General features: G+C 38.2%; 1 long non-coding RNA gene across 3 annotated transcripts; it reads left to right on the plus strand.

Moving 5' to 3' along the window:
• Positions 1 to 23,886: 23,886 nt before the first annotated feature.
• LOC122053718 lies at positions 23,887 to 26,755 on the plus strand. Of its 3 annotated transcripts, none has more exons than XR_006132323.1 (4): positions 23,887 to 24,369; positions 24,459 to 24,656; positions 24,715 to 24,911; positions 26,694 to 26,755. It is a non-coding gene; the product is annotated as an uncharacterized LOC122053718 (long non-coding RNA). The 3 variants fall into 3 exon arrangements; XR_006132322.1 differs by lacking the exon at positions 26,694 to 26,755 and adding an exon at positions 25,465 to 25,518 and having other exon boundaries at positions 23,890 to 24,369; positions 24,728 to 24,911; XR_006132321.1 differs by having other exon boundaries at positions 23,891 to 24,369; positions 24,728 to 24,911.
• The last annotated feature ends 407 nt before the right edge of the window (positions 26,756 to 27,162 follow it).

Consider the following 27,162-nt stretch of genomic DNA (forward strand, 5'->3'; position numbering starts at 1 on the left):
GATACTTTTGCTGAGAGCAATTCCATCATTTCAATTCAATTATAGTTTTCGGAATTTCAGGATTTTGATTCTGTTGTCAAAATTCTTATGCTCAACTCAAGTTCAAATCAGCCACTTCTTCTCTTCCTTGTGCCATTTCAGATCTTAACTCAAGGATCCCTGCTTATAAATGACCTCAAGCTCTGTAAATTCGTAGATAAGCTTGGCACAAAACATATCAACAAACATTTTTCACAGATTTGGTAAGTTCTGAAAATTAAAGCACTTCTTCAATTTGTTAACATTTCATAATCCTTTAGTCTAAACTTTCCTTGCTCTTTTCCATTTGCTAGAGAATTAGTTTGAAAAGAAATATGGAACAATATGTCCTCTCACTTCACTTGAGAATTGATACTCAGTTTCTGAAAATTTCAGAAACTGTGAACTTAGTTTCAACCTCAGAAAGATGACTTCAGTAGGATGTTTTCCATGTTTGAACAACTCTAGCTTGGTGTAACTCATCTCCGAAGTAGACACAACAAGTTGCAACTTCTACTTGTATTCCACGTGCATGATTTCAAATGTAACTCATTGAATGTTTCTGCAATTCTTGAAAATGTCAGCACTTCTACAATCTCTAAACCAGCAAGAACTCAGAACAATACAGCATATCATTCAGTTCTTCAAGCTCAAACACATTGAAATTCAGATGGGCACATTGCTCCAAAAGCTAAACAGCCAATAGGTTGATTTCTGCTCAGTGCAGAATTCTGTTTTCAATATTTTAACCTCATTGTTTTAAGTTCCAAACGCTGCCCTCTCCCTCAACTTTTCAGAGTAATTGACACTCCATTCGAATGCTTAGTTGATGAAATAATAACTACTCATTGAATTCTGAATTTTAATCCATTTAAATCACATTCCAATGGCTACTTAAAGCTCCCTGTTTCTTCATTGTTTTGTGTCCAGATAAATCCCTGAATTCATCCTTTTCTTATCTTGCAAATGTCATACAAGATAGCATACCATTTATTTCAGCATCTTCCCCAATTCCAACTAAGCTTCCACTCATTTGGAAATTGCATTCTACTTTTTGATACAAAACTGATACAAACTTTTCAACCCTTCCCCACACTTAGCCTTTATCATCTTGAAAAAATCTAACTCAAAGGATGTTGAATTCTTGATGAATTAAGCTGAAAGTCTCTTGAGCACTATACTTCTTTTGAGTTGGAATGCTGAATCTGATTTTTGAAGCTTGCATTATCATTGTTTAGATTGAATCATGACACTTGCTTTTCCAAAACCTCCTTAACTTGATCTGAATCACAACTGGTTTAGTGTTGCAGCACTCTCATCCCACTCCATAGATGCAACAAATAATAGAAAATGGAAGCACAATACCTCCCCTTTCACCTCACTGTTTGAGAATCGATTGCTGCCCATTAATCAAAAAGCATTTCTAATCATTTCTTTACTTCAACAAGAACAAGGATAATTTAATTGCATAAAAATTTCAGCTCCACAATTGCATTGAGCAACTCCATCATCAAGTACTTTTGACAAAATATTTATCATCTCATCATCTCTCCCCCACACTTAAAACTTTGTCCATCATCAAACAATCTAACTCATCAAGATAATCAACCAAAACCCTCAATGAAATAATGACAAGCAAGAATAATCAAAGGATTGAATGCTAGACAAGAATATTTTAAGAAAATTGTGGAGAAAGGAATTTGAAATTGTGAGAGAACAAGAATGACAAATATCCTTTATATCCACGCATACATATGCTATTATGGCTTTGAAAAGAAACTAAGCAAGTTCTAAAGTTTCAATAGCTATGAGTGCATGTCTCACAAAGAAAATAATGAGGTATAGGCTTAAAGTGGACCTCACTAGGTAATATTCATGCAAACAAGCTCAATCAATCAAATTGGAATTCCCTACCATTTTAACCAATATCATGTAAGAAAGACATCCAATCATGTTAAATGACCTAAATTTAATGATCAAATTTAAGAAACTTTTACCATTTTACAAATATTACTTAGAAAATTCCCATGGTGACTTTTATTCAAATGAAATGCTATGTATACTAAACCAAAATGCAATGTATGGAAATAAAATGCAAAATGCAAAGTATAAAACTAAAGAAATGCATAAAGAATTTATTAAAGAAAAACTAAACACAAAGCATGAATTTAAATGCAAGAGTAAGCAAAATTGGAACTAACTCCCTTTAAATCCCGGTGGTTGAAGAAGGTTTAGAAGTAGAATCCACCCCGGTAGTTGAGTAATCATGGTTCCACTCCAATTCTTCTTATTACTCATTTTTCCCTTGAAAACTTTTTCTGGAGGTCGTAGACGATTCAGTTTAAGCACCCACTCCGGAAGCTTAATTTCTCCTACAACATCAATAAAAGAAAACACCTCCCACACGCATGTGGGATAAAAAGAAAATAGTAGAATATTAGTGTGGGTATAAAATATATCAAAAATTGCATCACAACTAATAAAATCAATAATTGGTACCTCAATAAAATTCTCTGAAAAATTACACAAAATACTCACCTTGTCATCTTGAGAGGTACCTGGAGTGGTGTTTATTACATCTTTCTCATCAAATAAATGCTCAAACTCTAGTTTAGGTGAATGTTCAACTTCATGTAGTGATTATTGGGTGCTTGGCTCCATAGCACAAGTCCCTACACTTACATCCTCTACTCTTGGTGATTCTTGAGGTAATGCTTCCAGAAAGCATTCCCCTACACTTAAATCATCTTCTGCAACAATACCTGCATCATTCACATCATCTAAAGAAACAACATCAGTAGAATCAGAAATTTTAACAACTACATCATCATCACAAATAAAACTAGAAAATTGTTGTGAAGAAATAGAAGTAGTGTCAGGCCTGACAAGATCTCCACAATCCACCTCTTCACTGGCCCTTTGTTTTTGTAACTGATTAATAGATGATGCAATCTGATCTAACTGACTCTGAATATTCTGTATCCTTGCAAATTGCTGCTCTTGATGCTCTCTCATTTGTTGCATAACTTCATTGCATTTCCACATTGATTCTTCAATTTGTTCTTGTACATCCTCATACCTATTCCGCTGCTCCATAGGTAGGTAGGACTGATAGAACTGAGTCTGAGGCTGATAAAAATAATTCTCCATCTCATCTCCAAAATACTGATGATATGGATCCATGGTCACATGAATTTCCTGTTCTTACACTGAAACACTAGCAAATAAAATCAGAAGACTCAGGAACAAATAAAATCAAACACATGGATATATAATCATGTAAGCAATCAAAACAACAAAATTTCTAGGTTTTCCAAAATAAAAACAATCCTAAAATTACCAAACGTTGCATATTAATCCCCGGCAACGGTGCCAAAATTTGATGAGCTGAATCTGTCACATCCGCTAATCAAATTGTACAAATATATTTATTCACTGAACCCCTTAATTTCACAATAACGTTGTAGTAACGAGCCCAAGATCGATCTCGAGGAACTAACGGTCGTATGAATTTTAGGATTGTGTTTTTATTCCTATTTTTGGGGTTTTCGATATAAAAATGGAATGGGGGGGATTTAAGCTTGAATTTAAATCTAACAAATGAAAAGCACAACAAATAAAGAAATTAATCTAATGCACAAATAAAACCTACCTATGTGCCAATAATCAAACCTTAATGCATTGTCACTCCTACATTGAGATTAAATTATTGACACACTTAAACTAAGGAATGAAATACAAGATGCAAATAAATCTGATCTACAACACCAATTAAAACCCTAGCTTGAATTTAAACTCTAAACACTTAACCAAGCAACAAATTAAAATTAAACTAAGCTTCAACAAGGAAAGAAATACTAACTACTTGCATAAAAATATAACAAAACATAAAAGTAATCTGTTCTAAGTTACAAAACAATAATAAAAGTGAACTAAACCCTAACCAATCCAATCTCACAATCAATCTCACCAAACTTCACACTCAAACCGTCACACAAGAGGCCGAAATCGTGACCACCCAATTTCAGACCTTAGTGGAGCATCTCAGTTGCGTCTCAGTTCCAGGTATACTCAACAACGCCGACGGCCCACCCCCGACAAGCTAAGAACATCCCAAAACCCAAAAATGCCGAAAATGATGGAAATCTACATCCCGGAGCTCTCTGGATCTGAAGTGAAAATGTGGACTACGGATGAGCATCGGATGAAGCTCAATAACGCCGGCGGACCACCTCCAAGTGTCACTGAATGGAATCGGAGCGCAGATTTGGAAGACCACCTCCAAATCTGGCGAAAACAGAGAAGTCGCCGTGAGCAGATTTCCACCGGAGAGAACACTCTCCGATGGCTCCAGATGATCGGGATGACACCGCCGAGAAGTTCTCCACCGAGATTGAAGCTCGGGAAATTGATCGGAGAAGGAATGGGGCCGAATCCGGAAGATGCCGCGCCGCGGGATGAAGAACAGCGCAGGGGATCGATGACGAAGCTGGGTACTGTATCTTCTCATTTAAATCAGATCTGGATTTGAAATGGACGGTTGAGATGATTCTGGGCTAAATCAACGGTGAAAAGTCATCCAAAATCTGATCCGAAGGTACTGATGTTGATCTAGGGTCTGGATCTACCCTCCTGTAGGTCGGATCGATCAGATCATCACTGGATAGCCCAGATCGGCCCAGTCTTCATTGAACGTCCCAGATTAATTCAGCTTGATCAATGGCTAGATGAACTAAGATCTGGATCAAAACTTCTGGATCTTCATCAATGGCTCAGATCTTCTCCCCATTAAGTTGAATCGGCCAGATCTTCAACGGATGGTCCAGATCTGTCCTATTCTTGATAAATGGCTCATAATGCTTCAAAGCTTGATCTTCTTGTTTGAACTCCGATTTGAGCCCAATTTTGGTCCAAATAGATCCAAATTCAAGATCCTTTGATGCCTACAAAATAAGAATCAAATATTAGCATCAAATAATATAAAAATAAAGTAATTTGTAATTAAGTCCAAAAATACACACAATGCACAAAATGTGATGTAACCATGATTTTAACCTATGAAATCAACATCAAACCATGCATATATGAATCAAAATAATGCAGTAAAATCATGGTTATCAGCTGGCTCAGCAAAGAAGGTGAAAAGATCTCTAGGTACTGAACCTAAAGCTGGAGTGAAGAAGCCAAAGGGCAAGTGCTTCATCTGCAAGCAGTCAAGACATTGGAAGGCGGACTGTCCTCGTAGGAATCAGAACAATAGAGGTATACCTTATTCTCTCGTAATTGAAACATGTTTAGCAGTGTTATCTACCAGTACCTGGTGTGTAGATACAGGAGCCACTGATCATGTCTGCAATACATTGAGGGGTTCCAGGAAACCCGACGACTATATGAGGGAGAGATAACGGTCTACATGGGCAATGCTATGAAAGTGGCGGCTGTTGCAGTGAGAGACGTCTACTTATCATTTGATAGGAATAGAAATTTGATTTTGAGAAATTTTCTTTATGTACCAACTTTTAGAAAGAATTTAATTTCAGTTTCTAAATTGTTTGTGGATGGATATTCTATTTCTTTTGATGACAAAGTAGTTATCAAGAAGAATAGGGGTATTATCTGTTCTGGTACATTAGTAGACAACTTGTATACTCTAAATCCAATTTCTCCCACAAAGCAATAAATGGAAATTAATAACACATCTTCTAATTCTAATAAGAGAAAGGAACCTTCGAAAATGAACCAAACATATCTTTGGCATCTAAGACTTGGTCATATTAACTTAAGTAGGATTCAAAGGCTAATAGCCGATGGACTCTTGAGTTCATTAGTGTTAGAAAACTTTTCAACTTGCAAATCTTGCTTGGAAGGTAAAATGACCAAGAGACCTTTTAAGGCCAAGAGGTATAGAGCCAAAGATGCGTTAGAACTGGTTCATTCTGATTTGTGTGGTCCAATGTCTATCCATGCAAGAGGTGGTTACGAATATTTTGTCTCTTTTATGGACGATTATTCAAGATAAGGATACATTTACTTGATGCGCCGCAAGTATGAGTGTTTTGATAAGTTCAAAGAGTATAAGGCTGATGTGGAGAAATGTCATGGTAAAAGTATCAAGACACTACGGTCTGATCGTGGTGACAAATACCTCTTTGGAGAGTTTAGGAATTACTTATCAGAGGCTGAGATTCAATCCCAATTATCTGCACCTGGTACACCCCAATAGAATGGTGTGGCAGAACAAAGGAATATGACTCTTATGGAAATAGTTAGATCGATGATGAGTTATTCTGAATTACCAAATTCGTTTTGGGGATATGCCTTGGAAACGACAACGCACATTCTGAACTTGGTACCTTCTAAATCAGTATCTTCTACTCTCACAGAATTGTGGAATGGGCGTAAGCCTAGTCTAAGACACATTTGAATTTGGGGTAGTCCAGCACATGTGCTGAAGGGAAACACTGACAAGTTGGAATCACGAACAGAAGTTTGTCTGTTTGTAGGATATCCCAAAGGAACGAAAGGTGGTTTGTTTTGTAATCCTAAAAATCAAAAGATCATTGTTAGCACCAATGCTTAATTTTTAGAGGAAGATTATATAATGGATCACAAGCCCATGAGTAAAATTGTTCTAGAAGAAATAAGAGAGGACACGCCTAATTTAGTACTAACAGTGCAAGATGAAATATCACAAGAAACTGCAACACGTATCACAAATGATACACAACAACATACAGTGCCTTGTCGTAGTGGGAGGGTTGTTAGGCAACCTGAAATATTCATGTTTTTGGGAGAGTCGTCGGATTTGGTCCCAGGTAAACATGAGCCTGATCCCCGAACATATGACGAAGCGCTCCAAGATATAGATGCAGTATCTTATCTATGTATTCAGAAATAGAATCTATGTATTCTAATAAGGTCTAGGAGCTTGTAGAACCACCAAATAGTGTAAAAGTCGTTGGATGTAAATTGATCTACAAAAGGAAAAGAGGGACAGACGGGAAGGTGGAAACTTTCAAAGCAAGGCTTGTTACGAAAAGGTACACTCAGAAATAGGGAATCGATTATCAGGAAACTTTTTCGCTGGTGGCTATGCTTAAGTCTATCTGGATACTCTTATCCATTGCCACTCATATAGATTATGAGGTTTGGCAAATGGATGTCAAGACAGCTTTCCTTAACGGAAGTCTTGAAGAAAACATCCATATAAAGCAACCAGAGCGATTTATTGAAAAAGGCAAAGAGCATCTAGTGTGTAAGCTCAATCGATCAATTTATGGACTGAAGCAAGCTTCAAGATCTTGGAACATGATGTTTAATGAAGTAATCCAATCATATAGATTTATTCAGTGTTCGGATGAATCTTGTGTATATAAGAAGTGTGATGGAAACGTTGTGATATTTCTTGTACTATATGTAGATGATATTTTGTTAGTTGGAAACAATATCAAAGTATTGTTAGAAGTAAGGGTATGGTTGTCCAAGCAATTTGATATGAAAGACTTAGGAGAATGCGCACATATTCTTGGGATTAAAGTAATAAGGGATCACAAGAAAAGGATGCTGTACTTGTCCCAAGCTTCATATATCGATACAATCCTAGCTCGTTTTAGCATGCAATACTCCAAGAAAGGTTTTCTACCTTTTAGGCATGGAGTAGCTTTATCTAAAGAGATATCTCCGAAGACATCAAAAGAGATAGAGGACATGAAGGCAGTTCCTTATGCTTCGACTGTCGGAAGCCTAATGTATGCTATGCTATGTACGAGACCATATATCTGTTTTGTCGTAGGCATGGTTAGCAGATATCAAAGTAACCCTGGACAAAGACATCGTGTTGGAGCAATCCCAATGGTCCGTGGGACCATTTGTTTTGGTGTTTGGGCAAAGGGTTTAAGTTAGGTTCACCCTTGTTATTTGATATGTGTACTTGAGTTGTGCAGGACTGCAGGATACACATGTGACTCAGGTTGACGACTTCGGGTCCGGTGAAAGATGGAGCATCCGAGGGACCATTGACAAGGCAGCAAGGACAAGGGCCGAGGGAAGCGACTTCGAGGCATACACGAAGGATGACATTGGGGACGAGCCGCGAGCTTAAATGCATCCGAGGGACGAGAGTCAAAGGAAGTAGGCTTGAAGGCAAGAGGTCAAGGCTGCAAAGACGCGGGTACGAGTGCACGAGAGATTGTACTAGGAGTAAAATCCTAGTTTTAGGGTTTTACTGTAGCGTTACTATAGCAATACTATAGCGCTACTGTAGCAGTCGACTGCATATTTTAGCAGTCGACTGGTGCCAAGGCTGCAAAGAAGCGTCAAGTGAGTCATAAGGGTGAGGGTACGAGTGCACGAGAGATTGTACTCGGAGTAAAATCCTAGTTTTAGGGTTTTACTGTAGCGTTACTATAGCAGTACTGTAGCGCTACTGTAGCAGTCGACTGCATGTTTTAGAAATCGACTAGTGCAGTCGAGGCAGTCGACTGGGAGTGAACAGAATGCTTCTGTTCGTTCGGTCAGTGTGGATCAGTCGACTGCTAGTTTTAGCAGTCGACTGGTATCAGGCCGTTGGGATGTAACGGTCGAATTCCCACAGAGGGCAGTCGATTGCATGTTTTGGCAGTCGACTGGTAGGCGGGGTTTTCAACCCGCGGCCTATATAACCAAAGATTGGGAGCTTGGTTATAGCTAACAAAATTGGACTTGGTTAAAGTCTAATTAGTAGTCTTTTATGCTCAAGAGATCTTTGTGTGCCAAGAGGTCTTGGTTGGAGTTGTGGTGAGGTTTCTCCACCCACAAGGAGGTTGAGCTAGCCGGAGTTTGCCGGGGACTAATCCACCGATGGATTGAAGGATCGTCCACCTTACGGACACACCGTCGAGTAGGAGCAAGTTATCTCTGAACCACGTAAACTAACGTGTTAGTGGTTTGCATTTCCTTTCTTAGTTTTAGTCTTTCTACTTGTTTGTTTGTATTTTCGCTTGCGCACTAACATTGTAGAAAGAAGCGAGTATTTGGGGGTGCCATCTATGCAACCCCCTTTCAAGCCGGCCATCGATCTCTTACACATTGGACTGCTGTAAAGCATATATTAAAGTATCTGAGAAGGATTAGAGATTATATGCTAGTTTACCAAGCAGATGATTTGCTCCCTGTGGGTTACACGGATTCTGACTTCCAATCAGATAGGGACAATAGTAAGTCTACATCAGGCTATGTCTTTACTTTAGGAGGTGGAGCCATTGCATGGAGAAGTGTTAAGCAGAAATGCGTTTCTGACTCAACCATTCTGGCAACATCTGAGGCAGCAAAAGAAGCAGTGTAGCTCAGGAACTTCCTAATGGACTTAGATGTGATTCCTGATTTACCCAAAATCATCACAATTTATTGTGATAATAGTGGTGTAGTAGCAAACTCGAAGGAACCACGAGCCCATAAGGTGAGTAAACACATAGAGCGCAAGTACCACCTGATACGAGACATCGTAAAGCGAGGAGAAGTTGTTGTCGCTAAGATTGCATCAGCAGATAACCTGGCAGATCCTTTCACTAAGGCCCTTTCGGCGAAAGTTTTTGATCGTCATGTTGAAGGAATGGGAATCAGATGTATGGCAACATTTAAGACAACATAGTCTTTTAGTATAAGTGGGAGATTGTTAGAGTGTATACTAAAATTCTAGCTTTTTTATAAATATTTATTTTTGAAATAAAAATCACATTAGTCAAATGTCTAAATTTATATGCTAAGTGTAGTTGTTCAATTAATTTATATTGTAGATAACATGGTGTATGGTGTCACACATAGAAGATCATGTTATCAATTCCTTATAAATTATAAACAGTAGCTCACGACTAAGATGGAAAGGAACAAATCATTAGAATAGTCGTAGTGTAATTTGGTATTAGTTTATCTTAACTATAAAATTACACTAACACTCTGAGTGTATTGAGCAGGACCATTTAAAGAAAGTTATTTTTATACTGACTGAATAAAAGAACAAGACCTTTTGATATTATGGAAGTGTGTGCTCTTAATCTGGATATAATAACAAGCACATATATCTAGTATTTATTTCTTTGACTTATCAATGAGTGAGATTTAGTTCGATAAATTAAGAGGCCCGATAAGTTGGGAAATGATATTATTTATAGTGTGTGTTGTTAATTATAGAAGGAAACTGTGTCATAGTAATCTAGGTTGATAATGTCCCCAAGAGGAGCTCATAAGGATTGTCATGTAAACCCTGCAGGTGGACTTAATCTGACATGACGATAAGGTTGAGTGGTACTACTCTTGGAGCTAGATATTAATTAAGTTGTCAGTAACTCATTTAATTAGTGGACATTCGATATCTTAAACACAGAGAGATTAACACACTCATGATAAGAAGGAGCCCAAAATGTAATTTGGGATTGGTGCGGTAGTTCAATAATAATTCTTTAGTGGTATGAATTATTATTGATGAAATTAAGTTGGGTGTTCGGGGCAAACACGGGAAGCTTAATTTCATTGGGAGACCAAAACCAATTCCTCCTCTCGGTCCCTATCGTAGCCTCTCATTTATAAAGTATTATACCCACTCATACCCACCTTCTTACCCACCTTAAGGTGGCCAGCCAAGCCTAGCTTGGAGCCCAAGCTAGGGCCGACCAAACCAAGGTGAGTTGGTTTCATTAGGTGGCCGACCCTAGCTTGAACCCAAGCTTGGTGTGACCGGCCACATTAAAATAAAAAGGTTTTTATTTTTTAAAATCTTTCTTATGTGGAAGCCATGGTTTTAAAAGAGAGTTTAAAATTTAAATCTATCCTTTTATAGCTTTCTACAAAAGATTAAGTGAAAGGTTTGATATCTTTCCTTATTTGTAGTTAAAAGGAAGATTTTAATTTTTGTTAAAACTTTCCTTTTATGTAACCATACTCATGATTTAAAAGAGAGTTTTAAAATTAAATATTTCCTTTTATAGTTTCTACAAAAGATTAAGAAAAGATTTGATATATTTCCTTATTTGTAGATTGAAAGGAAGATTTTAATTTTAGAGAAAACTTTCCTTTTTGTAAATTATCAACATATTTTAATAGAGAGATTTTAATTTATAAAAGTTTCTTTTATGACCAACCATGAAGGGATTTTTTTTTTAAAGAGAAATTTTTATTTAAAAATTTTCAGAAATAAATTAGAAAGTTTTAATTTTGTGTTTAAAACTTTCCTTGTTTGGAGGGATTAAGGTGGCCGGCCATATAAAGTTTGAAAGGAAATTTTATTATATTTTCCTTTCATTGGCAAAGAGAATAAGGAAGTTTTAATAAAACTTTTCTTATTTGCCAAGACCAAGGAATATAAAAGAGAGGGTAGAGGTTCCTCACCACATAACAATATCTCTTCTATTGGTTGGTGGCCAGCCCCTCTCTTCCTCTCCATCTCCTATTCTTCTTCCTTGGCCGGCGACATCTTCATCTCAAGGAGTTTTTGTTGGTGGTCGGATATTGTTATAGGAAGAAGGAGAGAAAGGAGGCTTTGTTTCTAGCATCCCTTGGAGCTTGGTGGTGGTGGCTGAACCTCATCTTCTCTTGGAGTTCTTGTGGTGGCCGAAACTTGTTGGAGAAGAAGGAAGCTTGGGTGGTTCTCATCTCGGTAGATCGTCGCCCACACGACGTCCGAGATAAGAAGAGGAATACGATAGAAGATCAAGAGGTTGTTGCTTACAAAGAAATGTATAACTAGTAATTCTATTCTGCATCATACTAGTTTTCTTTGTATAGATTTTGAAATACCAAACACAAGAGGCATATGATTCTAGGTTTCGAATTTGTGATTTGAGTTTATGTTTTTTTGTTTTTTTGAACTTGTGATTCAATTGTTCTTTTTGGTTAAACCTAAGATTATTATAAGGAGATTGAATGTTGAATTTCTTTAAAAGGCTTTGTCAAGGAAGTGGTGGGTGATCCCATAACCAAGAAGGCCTAGTGCCTCGCCATGTTTAACCTAGAAGTCAATTTTAGAAATAAATATATAATCGACTTTGTAACATGGGTGGACTTGGATTAATAATATTAAGTATCATTTGCGATCCAAGTCTAAACCTCTAAGAACAGATAAGTTAAATTTGGATTCAATAATGTTAATTTCCGCTTGCGATTCCTAATTTAATTTCTAAAGAAGACAATAGGTTGTTAGGAATGGTTCAGGACTTGTACAAAATTTTTGTATAGGGGAATCGGTATGATATTCCGAGTATCAACCAACGGTATTTCTAGGGATTTTTCCTCCAAATGGGACTTGCAGCTAAGGGTGTTGGGTTTCTAGACCGCCTGCAGCTAGTGCTTCCTGATTTTCCCTGGCAGCTTGTGGGAAACTTCCATGGGGCCGGGCAGGTCACCCAGGCTTGACGTTACCCATCCTGGTTAATCATTGTTTTTCTAACAAGTAGAGAAGGAAGAATTTTTGGGATGACTAAGCTACCTAGCCGAGATGCCGAGGCCAAGATGCAGAAGTCCAGATGTCGAGGCCGAGATGCTAATGTCGAGGCTGAGATGCTGAGGTCGAGATGCCAAGGCTGAGATGCAGAGATCAAGATGTCAAGGTCAAGCTGCAAAGGTTGAGATGTCTTGACCAAGATGTCCAAGTGAAACAACTAACATTTTGCCATGTTCATAATTCTTTTGCTTGCTAATGAATTAACGAATGGATTAATCATTAATTAATTGAGAATCCATAACCGCCTATTTAAAATAGTCATTATTGATGATCAAGTGATTGGAGGCAATGAATGGTCATTAGTTGGTCATTTAATTCAACGAAGGCATGGAGCTCCTATAAGAGGAGGCCATGACCTTGAGAGTAAATGATGCAATAGCAAATAGAGAAACTCCACCTTCGTTCCCTATCTTTCTTCTCATCCTGCACTCACTCAGTAGCTCTACCCATGATAGTGTTCGAGTATTCTCTCAGTTTTCCATGAACAACTAGTGCTTGGTTGTCGACATGATCTTCTTGTTGTATCTTGGAAACAGACATCCATCATAACGTCAAACCATTGCTGGAGGAGGATGAATATATTTAAAGGGAACTACATTCATTATAGGCCTTAGAATCTCTTTCACTCTACATCTCGACCTCTGTATCTTGGCCAAGGCATCTCAGTCTCTGCATCTCAGCCAAGACATCTCCTCCTCTACATCTTAGCCTCGACATCTTGGCCTCTTCATCTCGGCCTCGACATCTTGGACTTTGCGTCTTGGCAGGCATCTAGGCCTCGACATCTTGGCTAGGCAACTCTTCCTTTTAAGCTTGACAACCTGAGATTATCAGCTTAGTAATCTCAATAGGTATAAAATTTATTTTTGAAGTAGATTTAAAATCAACAACTATCCCTATAATCTCCAGCAAGCAGAGAAGAAAGAGTTGCTTGGGATGACTGAGTTGCTTGGCTGAGATGTCAAGGCTGAGATGCTTTGGCTGTGATGTAGAAGTTGAGATGCTGAGGTAGAGATGTCTCGGGTGAGATGTTGAGGCTGAGATTTTTTGTCCAAGATGCTAAGGCCGAGATGCCCAAGTGAAACAACCAATATTTTATCACGTGAATAATTCTTTTGTTTGCTGATGATGTGTAACAGATGAATTAATCACTAATTTACTGAGAATTTGTAACTGCCATTTTGAAACGGTCACTATTGATGATAGAGCAACTAGAGGCAATGAATAGTCATTACTTGATCATTCAATTCATGAAAGCATGGAGCTCCTATAAGAGGATACCATGACCTTTATTATGCTACCGTAAGTATATGGTTACGTTGTCAGTAATAAAATATCGATCCCATAGGGATTGATGAGCACTAGTGAATTCTCACGGCTAGCTAACTAGATGATCGAAATATTGGTTGAAGTCTTACAAACTAAGGTTGAGGAAGTAAAAGAGAGAAAGAGAGTTTTGAGGAGAACATATCAAGGTGAGTGTTCTAGGGGTTTATTTCATTGTAATGTTGATCAATGTGTTATGGATTGCTCATCTCCTATCCTCTATCCTTATGTAATATAGGAAGTCTTACTAAATCCCAACACTCCCCCATGATGGTCATGTTGGAGTGTTGCTCCCTTGATTACCTAATGTCCCTATATAGTAGAGATAATCTAGGATGTTTGGTTAAAGGATTACCCTTTGTCACCTAGGGCTCTCTGGTCATACAATCCTAGATTATAGAATACATCTATTAACATAGAATAAGGAATAACTCATTAAGCCTAATTAGATTCTTTCATGTAGAGAATTACCCTCCCTTTCAAGGAGACACATTTGAAAGTCCAGTTAAAGGGATACCCCAATCACGGGCCCCTTGATTATACGATCTAGGGTATCCCCTATATAGGGTAAGTGATCAATACATCCAATCAATTAAACATAAAAATTAAGCACAAACACATTACACACACATTTAATCAAATGGATACAAGCCATAAACATATCATTAGAAGGGAAATTGGCAAATTCATAGAGTTCACATCAATCTTACATTACAATTACTCCCTCAATCCTATAACAAGTGGATCTACTCTATGGCAATGGCAATTGAATCCAAAGGCATTAAGATTATAAGATTCCTAAGAAATTCAAGAGAGAAGAGAGAAGGAAACCTATTCAAGTGTGATGTCGGGTCTTTGGATTCAATCCTTGTGTCCGAATAAGATGGAGACATCAAAAAATGGCCTTGGATCGTCAAGTGTGGTGTAGATGAAGCATGGATCTTGACCTTGAGTCTCCCCAATGGGAAACTTTTCTCCCCCTTCAAAGGTGGAAGAACCCCCATATTTATAGGCGAGATACAATCGCGTGAGACATGGGCCATGTCACGACCATGCCAACTTGGCACGGCCAGGTCTCGAGAGTTCATATCTAAGGAAGCACGATTGTGTCTCCTGGACATGGCCATGTCTTGAAATTCGGGGCTAGAGAAGGCATGGTCATGCCTTTGAGCACGACCGTGTCCTTGTTCTTAAGGTTTGGGGAGGCATGGTTGTGTGGATCTACATGGCCACCTCCCTACTGACTTCTGCCGGGTCTAGTTTTTTGCCCGTTGAGAGACACGGTTGTACCATGGGGCGCAACCATGTCATGTCTTCTTCATAACATGGGAGGCATGATCGTGTAGATCCACACGGTCGTGCCCCTTTTGGGCTCTAGACAGTACATGAATCTCGGATGTAGGAGACACGGTCATGTTAGGGGCCACGACCATGTCTTGGCTTTTACTCTGGGGAGGCACGACCAGCTTGTACTTCTTCTTGGTGTAGCTTCAAGGTGTGTTTTGTCTTTATTTCTTCTCTGAATCACAACTTGCCAATAAAAAAAAATGACAAAGAGCATATCTCTGACAAACGGGGTAATAATGCTGAAATAATGATAAAATACGGTGCAACAACATAGAATGTAATTAAGAAATATAAGTAGATGTACGTTAAAACATGGATAAAAGTGTATACAAACTATGCATATCACACCTCCAGACTTAAATATTTACTTGTCCTCAGGCAAAGCTCTGCAATCTAGACTCATGTGCTCGTATAGTGCCTTATAATCCCTAGTGAAACCGTCTAACTCTATCAGCTAGTTTCATTACTGAGCATGATCATAGAGTAGCTCAAGTATGTGGTCTAAGTTTAAGTTCTCATGAACAATCCAATTAGTGGCCTAAAGTTTTTTAAGTATCATTTCCTAAGCCTAATCAAGTTATCATCTAACTGTATTCCTCGTTTTCCTAGCAATATGCACTTACCTGCCACATGCTTGGTTCATCCCTCCCAATATACCCTTGGTCTCAAAGGCGTACTTGATATTAAGGGAAACTTAGTATTTATTTTACCAGTAACCTAACTCAGTCTCAAAGGAGTAAATTGTTAGGTTCCACTTACGAAACTATGTTTTATATTCCTTATTCAATTCAACTCACTTTTTTTTGGGTGCTTCAAACCTAGCTCTTACAAATGCAAATGGGCGCAAATGTAGGAATATTTTGATTTTCTGAGCAAGCATACATGATTTAAGCCTTATCCAGTAACCTAAATGTAGTTTAGGAAATCACCATAATACTAGTATTTACAAGTTCTATGAATCATGACTATTTTCAGAGTTTTCAACTATCTACACTTAGACAAAGTGAGGTGAGAGCCTTAAGTTAGACCATTCCTTAAATCTTTCTCAATACAAGGAAATGCTCATTTCATGCTACTAGAGATAGAGAAAAATAGCTCACTAAACATACTTGCACTAACAAAACATAACAACATAGTTTAGATAATAAACGTGCTAGAAATTTTTGCTATTGGACAAGTCAGTACTAAAGCGAGATTGATGTACTCAAAATGCTACCAAATGACAAGTCTAAACCAACAAAATAAACTAAAGCAAAGAAAATAACATGCAGTTGAAAACAAGTAAACACAAACTAAAATAAGACTAAAGCAAAGCAAATATGTACATATGTACAACCCCACTAGACTTGGACATTTCATCACCCCAATGAAACCAATATGGTGATAGAGGAGGATATCTGGGTAGTGGAGGATGCAACCCGGAGGGGGGGGGGGGTCGAGTTATTGGGTTAGGAGATCTTGCTCTAGGAGAAAATCTAGGCATAACAGGTAGGTGACTAAACTACTCATAATGACCTTATAAGGTAGATAACTATTGACTAATTATTTGCCTAAATTCTCTTTGGCCATCCCTCTCAGTGTACTAATCACTGACAAATTCTGAGACCAGAATATGGAAATTTGATGTTCTCTAAAAAAGGTCACAAACTTCTTGGAATTGTTTCTGAGTCATAGCATTGTTTCCATCTAACAATCATTGGGAAAAGGTATGCTATTCATAGGGAGTATCCAAAGAAGAGTGAAAATCAGAGAAATCAAATCTTGAATTCCCCGTATCACAGTAAGAAAAAGAATGCCTAGTAGGCTCAGGAGAGTAGGGGAGTTTAGGGTCATGTGGAGTCTCAGGTTTATGCGAGGAGGACTCGGGATGGTCCACCGGAGAGGGTGCAAGGTCAATTAGGCAATCTTTAATGATTTAGTTTTTAGGATTTGTAATTGTTGTACGCTCTGAATTAGGAAAAACAAGAGGAAATCTATTGCTCCTAATAAAACTATAGCCTCTCTTCTCCTTAAGAATCATTTTCATCTCTATGCATGTTTCAATGTCAATTCTGGGGCTACCATGAGGACTGGGCAAAATTTCTAACCCATACAACTCACAACCTAAAACTATAGTGATATGTGTAATCAAATCCCCAATTATGATGCTCCTCGAAGATGTCTTACTAGATTGTGTAAGATTTTGTAGAAAATGAAATCCTGAATCAAAATTAACACTATTCAATATTAGCCATAAATAATAAAGTTCTATCTTTCGTACTACACCATCACTTTCGACTCTACCAAAGATGGTTTCTCATTGTATGGTGTAGATAACGGAAGACTGGGTTTTGGAGTAATGATGCCTTGGATTTTGAAGGGTTATAGGGTTCATAAGACAACGCTATCTCCTCTCAAAATTCTTCACTATCAAAAAATTTATCGAAATCATGCAAGCAATTAGTTGGGAATCTGAAATAATTATTAAATTCAGTTAGAGTCCACTCATAATCGATCACTCAAGTGAACTAAGAAATTCCAATGTAATACGAGGGTAGGTTGGATAACTAAGGTTCATGAAATTAGTCCAACCTACGTTGTCAAGAATCCATATATATCATCCTTAATTCTCAATAAATCCATTGTATAACAATCAGGAAAATGGATACAAATAAGCTTATGACAAATAAGAGTGCCATATCTAGATTTTTTTATTTTCATTGCAAAAAATAATGCCATAATAATCTTCATTACCCTCATCGTGTGACATTCTCTTCCCCTTTGAGGTTGCCTTAAACTTTTCAATTGTCTTCCCTTTTCCTTTGCCTTGATATGGATCTTCTCCTCCATCACTTGATCTGCTGCTCCTATGAAGACATTTTAGGATGTTAGACATTGTTACAATAATGGAGAAGAAAAAGGGGGATCTTTGCGGGAAGGGGAAAAAGAATAGAGTCTTGAGAAAAAGTGAAATTCTTGGAAGTGGGAGAGAATTCTAGATCCAGGTCTAGATCTTAAAAAGTGCTTGGAGGCTAGAGGAAAGTGAGTTAGGAAAATGATGTTTGTATGCTCAAATAATGGAGAAAGGGAAGAACTGAAGTTGGAGGAAGGATAAGAAGAAAAGATGGGTGTGTGTGGCGAGGCGGCACAACCGTGTGAGAAGAAGACACACCCATTCTCTAATTTATTTGGGAGTGGATTTTTGCCACACAATCATGTCTCAAGAAACTACCAGATAATTAGGTCGGCCATCACAAGAGGACACGGTCGTGCCCTTAGACACAGTAGGTTCATGATTAAACTCAACTTTATTGGTTTAGTATTTACATGGTCGTGCCGAATGACATGGTCAGAGCTAAATTAGGCTCCATATATAAGAGCATTTACATGGGAAGGAATACGACCAGAAGCATGGGAAGGAATACAACCAGAAACACTACTGAAACAATGTTAGCTCACATGGTCGTCTCAAATGACACGGCTAGGGAAAGGTTTCTCTTTGTCAAAGATTAAACTCCTCACTTCAAGGGAACACAACCATGTCTACAGATACACTGTCAAGATAAAATTTTTTGGTGCTAAAAGCACCAGTTAATCAAACATATATTTTGATATTGATAAAGGTTTAAAGTTAAGCCGTGTTATTATTCTAACATGTTGAACTAAGTGTGCAGGAAAGTCCTAAGTGATCTTAGGTAAGGTGAAAGTCCTAGTTGAGACTAGGCAAAGAAGTCCTAGCTGTGGTTATACAACGAAGTCTTGGTTTGGGGACTGGGAAAAGTCTTGGTGGGCAAGCACATTGGACAAAATCCTAGGATCAATGACACTAGGTGAAAGTCCTGGGTTTGCAGACACCAAGTGGAACTGAACAGTTAGAGATTAGACGTCCAGCAGAAAGTCCTGATGTCTCAGATGTTGAGCAAAAGTCTAGACAGTTTGGAGGACTAGTTTGGCAAAAGGTAAATTTTCTTGAGAGGAGTAGGTGAGGACGTGTTCCTTATTGAGGGAATAGTAGGCGTTAGTTCAACCTAGAGTTTTCAAAAAATCTGAAAGTCAAAATTGGATAGTCCAGAGATTGTCAAATAGTTAATTAATCATATTTTATTGTACTAATTTTATTTTATAGGGTATATTTAGTATTTTTACTAACATGCCTAGCAGGAAGTAAGAAGCACAAAGAAAAGCTTGGATGAACAGTGTTCGAGGTGCCTTCAGGGTTGTTGGAGGTCCCTTGGCTACCTTGGTTGAAACACTGCATAGAGAGGCACTGAGGTGCCTTCCATGTGGCTGAAGGCGCCTTGGAGCTAGGAGTGAAGGTGCCTTTGAGTGCCTTGAAGGGGTCTTCATAAGATAAAACCATAAAACACGGTGATTATCATGACCAAAGTGGAGGGGATATAATATACAGCTGGAGGCACCTTGGAGGGTGCTGAAGGTGCCTTCAACAACTTACAAAAGTAGTCTTTGAGCAGAGGTTTAAACATAACTCATCTTTGAGATCTTTCTCTTGCACGTTGCTCCAACGACCAAAAGCTCACAATTTCAACACCGTTATTGTTGATACAATTTTCAGTTGTAGTACTTAAATTATTAACTTATTGTACTCATCATTCAACTATTCAGAATTACTAGTGAATTACGCAAAGTAAATACTCAATGAGTGTGGGCCTTGGAGTAGGAGTCGTCACAGGCTCCAAACCAAGTAAAACCAAAAGTGTTAGCTTGGTTTTTGTTTTCTTTCTTAACTTCATTATTTCTATTGTATGTATTCTTTATGCGATCAATTTTTGAAAAATATGAATGCCATGAGTGCTAGTCACCCCCTCTAGCGTAATGATTCTACAAAATTTGCACACACTGCCATATCAAATGACACGACCAAAGCATTATTGAGCTCTACTGAACACATGCTCTTCCTATCAAGGAGACATGGCCGTGTCAAGTGACACTACCTACACATTACAACTCTCAGGAATGTAGGCACAACCGTGTCTTATGAGACATGACCAGGACATGAAAAACTGTATTTTCCCCTTGGTTCCTCCATTTATGTGCCCTCTATAGCTCCACATCAATGAAAATGCTATGACCATATCATGGAGACCGATTAACCTACACAAAAATCTAGAAGTCCATTAGGCTCAATAAGAAATAAAACACAAACAAAATGAAAACAAAAAGAAACCTTTGTTAGTGTGTATACTAAAAGCCTAGCTTTTGTAAACATTTATTTTGAAATAAAGAATCACATTGGTCAAAAATATCTACATTTATAGTTGTTCAATTAATTTATATTGTAAATAACATGGTGTGTGGTGTCACACATAGAAGATTATGTTATCAGTTCTTTATAAATTATAAACAGATGCTCACGACTAAGATGGAAAGGAACAAACCGTTGGAATAGTCATAGTATAATTAGGAATTAGTTTATCTTGACTAATAAATTACACTAGTACACTCTAAGTGTATTGAGTAGGACCATTTAAGGTAAGTTCTTTTTATACTGACTTAATAAAAGAATAACACCTTAGTTATTATGGAAGTGTGTGCTCTTAATCCTAATATAATAACAAGCACATATATTTAGTATTTATTTCTTGAACTTATCAAAGGGTGAGATTTAGCTCGATAAATCAATAGGCCCGATAAATTGGGAAATGATATTACTTATAGTGTGTGTTGTTGATTATAGAAGGAAACTGTGTCCTAGTAATCTAGGTTGATAATGTCCGCAAGAGGAGCTCATAAGGATTGTCATGTTAAACCCTGCAGGTGGACTTAGTCCGATATGACTATGAGGTTGAGTGGTACTACTCTTGGACTAAGACATTAATTAAAATGAGTTGTCAGTAACTCAATTAATTAGTGGACATTCGATATCTTAAACATAGGGAGATTAACACACTCATGATAAGAAGGAGCCCATAATGTAATTTGGGATTGGTGCGGTAGTGCAATAATAACTCTCTAGTGGAATGAGTTGTTATTGATGAACTTGAGTTGTGTGTTCGGGGCAAACATGGGATACTCAAGCTCGTCGGGAGGCCAAAATCAATTTCTCCTCTAGGTCCCTATCGTAGCCTCATTAATGCCTCATATCCACCCATGAAAAGCCCATCTTGGTGTCCAAGAGGGGGCCGACCCAAGGCTTGGTGACCAAGCCAAGGGTCGGCCACTATCTTCTCTAAAGGGGCCGGCAAAAAGTTTTGCAAAGGATGCCGACCACATAATTCAAATTATAAGGGGTGTTTTGAATTTTTAAAATCTTCTTTTTGTAGATATCTACAAGTTTTAAAAGAGAGATTTTAAATTATAAAACTTTCCTTATTTGAATTAGGCCATATGGTTTAAAAGAAAGTTTAAAAGTTTTAAAACTTTCCTTTTTTAACCATCCTCATGATTTTTAAAAAGGGAGTTTTAAATTTGAAACTTTCCTTTTTTGTCACCATGTTAAAAAAAAAATTTAAATGAGAAGTTTTAAATTTTAAAACTTGTTTTAAAATAATGAAAACTTTCCTTTTTTAAACATTCACATTAGGAGATTAAAAGAGACTTTGTAAAATTTTATAAGAGATTTCCTTCTTTGCTTATAAATTTTTTACAAAATTTTTATTTCCTTCCTCTTAGGGCCAGCCACCCTTGCTTGGTGCCCAAGCAAAGGGTCGACCAATCAATTGAATCAATCAAAGAGAAAAAGGAATTAAAAAGGAGGAAAGGAAAAATAAGAGGAAGACTTTAATTTTTTGTAAAAATCTTTCCTTGTATGCCTTGGGCAAGTATTATAAAAGAAGGGGAGGAGAGACCTCATGATGCATAAATTCTTATTCTCTTGCTTGTGCTCCCTCTTGTAGTCGGCTCTCTCCCCTTTCCTTTCCCCTTGCTCTCTTTTATTTCTTTGTGGTGGTGGTGGCCGGATTTTAGAGAAGGAGGAAGGATTTTTTAGGTGGTGTTCATCTTGGAGGATCGTCGCCCACACGACGTCCAAGAGGAGGCGAGGAATATGGCAGAAGATCTCAAGATTATTAGCATACAAAGAAAAGGTATAACTAGTAATTATTTTCAGCATCATGCTAGTTTTTCTTTGTAAGAATTCCAAACACAAGAGGCATATGATTCTAGAGTTTCGAATTTGTGATTCGAGTTTGTTTTTTTTTTATTTTTCAAATTTATGATTCGATTGTTCTTTTTGGTTAAACCTAGAGTTATATAAGGAAATTAAATATTAGCTTTCCTTAAAAGGCTTTGTTTAGGAGGTGATGGATGATCCCATACCCAAGAAGGACTAATGCCTCGTCATGTAGTCCTGGAAGTCAATTTTGAAAATTAATATTTAATTAAATTTATAATATAGGTGGATTTGGATCAATAATGTTAAGCATCATTTGCGATCCAAATCTAAACCATTAAGAACAGATAATTTAAATTTGGAATCAATAATGTTAAGTTCCGTTTGCGATTCCTAATTTAATTTCTATAGAACACAATAGGTTGTTTAGGAAAGGTTCGACACTTGTACAAAATTTTTGTACAATGGAGCCGGTATGATCTTCCTAGGACCAACCAACAATTGGTATCAGAGCTAGGGTTTGCCTCTATGTGTTTGGTTTTCAGTTTAATTATGCACATGTCATACATAATTTAGGCAGGGTAATAGTAGGATGTGTTATCTCTGTGGTTGCAGGCTCCAACTATTATGACTTACAGATATTGTGTGTGATTGGACCCTTGGACATGTCAAGGGTATTTTTGTGTGTGCATGATTATATATATTAAATACAACAGGAGCTGTATTAGTTTTAGGATTTTACATTTTTATTTCGATCTAGATTACATGTACATTCCTTTGTGAAATATAGGATCGATACATGTAAAATTCTATTTTTTGTCGTGGATCGTATCCTTGCAAGGCATGGTACTATTGGAAGACCAGAAGTGCAGTGGAAAAAGGAAGCTCGATGGACCCGATGGCATGAACCCTAGGGCAGGCAGCACGCGAAGGATAGTGATGGAAAAGGCCATAATAGTTGGAAAATAATTTCCATATTTATTGCTTTTATTTACTATTATGTGTGTGATGTGTGCTTATTAGGTCATAATTCCTCACCTTAAATAACTAAGTGGGAGAGGGATTTTTTAATAAATTCTATGGTCTCCATTACTGGTTTGTAAGTGATGCAAACCAAACTTGCACGTTGGCTCTAAGTGCCTTCCTCCATATCGGATGAGTTTGTTTGTGGATCACTAGATCAAACTTCCATTTTGGATGACTATAGGAAATTAATTAGGAGCGTGTGATCTTCCCCATCGGAAAGGGCACAATCTTATTTAATGGACTAAGTGTCAAGTAATGGTATACACTTACGCACATCTAATAGTATCCTCCCCATCGGAGTCATTGCGATTATTTGTGTGACCAAAGGAAAACCAACTATTAATTTGTCATAAAGATAGGTTGACAAGATAATAAAATTAAAAACCCCCTCTTATAAATGTTGAGATTTTGTATACGTCTACACTATCGTGGCATGCAAAATTCATGGTATTTGAGGTAATTTTATGTGAGATCTCGAAAAAATTTAAATAAATAAGGTTATTTGGGAAATAGCCTTATACAATTTTTCGGAATTTTTAGAAATTTTCTGAGAATTTTTCGGGACTCGTACAGAGGGTTTTGAGGTGATCGATCGGCGGGTTCGGATAAAGCCTATTTGGGAGACCCGTTTAAGTGAGGAAATGTTTTTAATTATAAATTTCCTTTTTTTTTTCTTCCTCCCCACACGCCGAACCCAACCCGATCCCTCACTTCTTCCCCGACTTCTCCTCCTCCTCCCCCGATCTCCCCTCTGCTCGAAGCCGATCTCCTCCTTTCCCTCTTCTTCTTCTCGCTACCCCTCTCATGGACGAATCGGCGCCGAGGTTGGAGGAGTACGTCACCGGAACTCGACGGGAACCAGCAGGCTTCAGGTCATCTTCGGTCGAGGGTTGTTGTTCGGTGGATTCGGCGGCCGGACGTCGACGGCACGGTACATAGGGCACGACAGAGGCTTGATTTACATCGTCTCCCAATCAATCGATCTTCCCTTTCCCCTCCTTTGGTTTTCTTCGTCCTGATTCTCTCCGATCCTGTTCGATGGTTCTTGCCAAGCCCTAGTTCCGTTCTAGTGCTGTGGGATCGAGCTAGATCCACCGATCGCCGGTGTAGAGAGGCAGTTAGGGATTCGAAGGTAAGCGACTGATTTCCTTCCTTTCTCTCTCGGGTTGTCGCTGATCTTGGAGGTTAGGGTTCTATTTCTGTGTTGATTCTTCTTGTCAGGGTTAGGGAAAAGTCTCGGATCATTGTATTGTTGTTCTCCCCTGATCAAGCTTGGTCCTCCTCTACTTACGACTGTGAGGGGGTCTCGGTTGAAGATGATGGGGTCATTTGAGCTGTCGACAGAGGCTAGGAGAGTTCTTGCTTGATTGGTGATCTCCACCGCTTGACCTCCTGCTTGATCCGATTGATAGCAGCAAGGTGAGGTTCTCCATTTCTTGTTGATCTGTGGGCTTTGCTTGATTCCTTCGTGATCCAGTTGTTTCCAGCAGGTGATGAGGTTGTGTACTGTTGGTGTTCTTGATCTCACCTTGAACCCAATTGAATAGGGAAGGATTTCAGTAGGATTGTGTTCTGCGAATTCATCAGTGAGGGGCTGTTGAGGTGAGGATCTGTTCCAGTGGTGTTTCCTTGCCGGCAGCACACAAAACCAGCATCAACAGTAGCTTGATTGAGGTATGTGTAGGAGTAATTGATACATGTATTGATGAATTAGGGATGAGTTGGATCACATTGATTAGCGTAATGTTGTACGTGAATTATTCTAGATGAATGTAGGTAATTGATCTTGGATGTAGATCCTATTAAATTAGGGATAATTGGATTTCATGATCATGTGTAGATTTAGATGGTGATTTGTATGCATTGGATTAATCCCTGATTAGTTGATACATGATGTGTACATTTGAATTAAGGATTATATTGATTGTGACTAGATTTAATTGCCTAGATTAATCTAATGGAATAATTAGGGTTAAGACATTTAACCCTAGTCAACTATTAGATTTAATCTAAGTTTAGATTTCTAACCTATTGGTGATTAGGGATTAGGTAACTAATCCTAATTGACCGTTAGATTTAATTAGGTAACTAACCCTAATCGACCATTAGGTTTAGTTAGGTAAGTTGAGATGATTTGATTAGGGTTTTGCCCTAATTTGTTATTAGGGATTTTATTTAGCTATTCTTTTGGATTTAGCTAAATAAAATATATATATTGTTGACACAGGACTCTGATTCGAGTCAGGTGTCTCGACGTTGGATTTGGCGTGATTGTACCTTCTATTTGAGGCGGGTACCCTCTGACTTATCTTTTGATAATGTCTTATGATATGTGTAGCTTATATATACTTACTAGTGATACATAGTAGATTATTCTCCCTCTTGGTCTTAGCTAGTTGATACCTATCACATGCTTCATCTACTATTTGCTTTACTTCAAGATTGGATATTTTATCTCTTGCCATGTGTATATATATTCATAGAGATGCATATCTATAGTGCTTTACTCTACTGGATTAGTTGCTTTACATGTGTGATACATGCTCTTGGATTCATGTTACTTACATTATTGTTATATGTGATGTCTTTGGATTTATGCTGTTTTTATCATGGTAATATATATATGCGTTTACCTTTTGGACACACACATATATGGAGGAGGCTATGTTCAGGTATGACATACTGTAGCATCATGCTCCATCCTGCATGATTACATGCTGGGCGATTGACGACTCCATTATTGTTGAGCTCGTCGGCCAACTAGCCCGCACACAACGTGTTTCACTTCATGGGTAGTGGCACATGGGGTGTGTATGGCAAGAGCTCAGAGTGCTCACCGGGTCCGCCTGGGTAGTGTGCGGTGGTGTGATCCCTCCCGTTATGCGTCTGGGAGTTGAGAGCGCTACGCCCTCACTATGTTTGAGGTAGGAGGATAGGTGTACTCGACAGATCCCGCCCACTCGGCCACTCGTGGGTAGTGGTAGCTGGTGTCACAGCCCTACCTACTTGGTCTCGCCATCGCGTGTGAGGCGGTGACTAGCGTCGGGGTGACCGTGTCGTATACGGCATCATACGCACATATGCATTTATTGTGATTGTTGCGTATTGGATGATGACTTGGGTGATGCGTATGATTGACATCATCTGGATACATGCTTATTGCTCGACTATCTTTATGCATGTATGTCGCGATCGCCCAAGCCTCAGTGAGTCTGATTTATTACGATTATCATTTTCTTATTATTCTTGCTATAGATTGTGCTTTATGCCTATTGTTGGTTATTACAGTTATTTCACTCTGCATATCTGTTGAACTGTTAGGAGACTATACCGTAGGTTGTATGGTTAGAGAACTGTATTATTGATCCTATGGTTTAGGAGACTGTACCTTAGGTTTTCCTGGTGGATATATATGCTGAGTTCTTTGAACTCACCCCGTTGTTACTATTTTTTCAGGTTGAGGCCGTCGGGAGATATTCCAGTCGCTAGCCCCATTATCGCGAGGATTTTCTTTATCGGATTATATTTTGCTTTTGCATCTTATATACTTGTATTGTGGGTTTGTATTGTGGACTTTACATTGAACATTCGGGTTTGCTACTTTTGTTTTCCGCTGCGGTTGTATTTTCATTACTTCGTGGATTTGTTTTCTTCGTTGTAGTGGAGTAGGCTGTTTACATATATCTTCGATGTTCTATATCGTCTTTCTTTATTAAACTGCGTGGATTGATCATATATTATATCTGTGTTGAATGTTGATATAAACTGCGTGGTTTGTTTCTTAATTGTATTGTATTATTCCGGCCGCGTGTGGTCGAGGTATAGAGATATATGTATACTGAGCTTCATATTGTCCGCCGTACAGGGGAGATGCTGCCGAAATTTCTTCGGATAGGGACTACCTGGGGCGTGACAATTTATTTGG

This window comes from Zingiber officinale, chromosome 3A (assembly GCF_018446385.1).
Source record: "Zingiber officinale cultivar Zhangliang chromosome 3A, Zo_v1.1, whole genome shotgun sequence".
Taxonomy (NCBI): domain Eukaryota; kingdom Viridiplantae; phylum Streptophyta; class Magnoliopsida; order Zingiberales; family Zingiberaceae; genus Zingiber; species Zingiber officinale.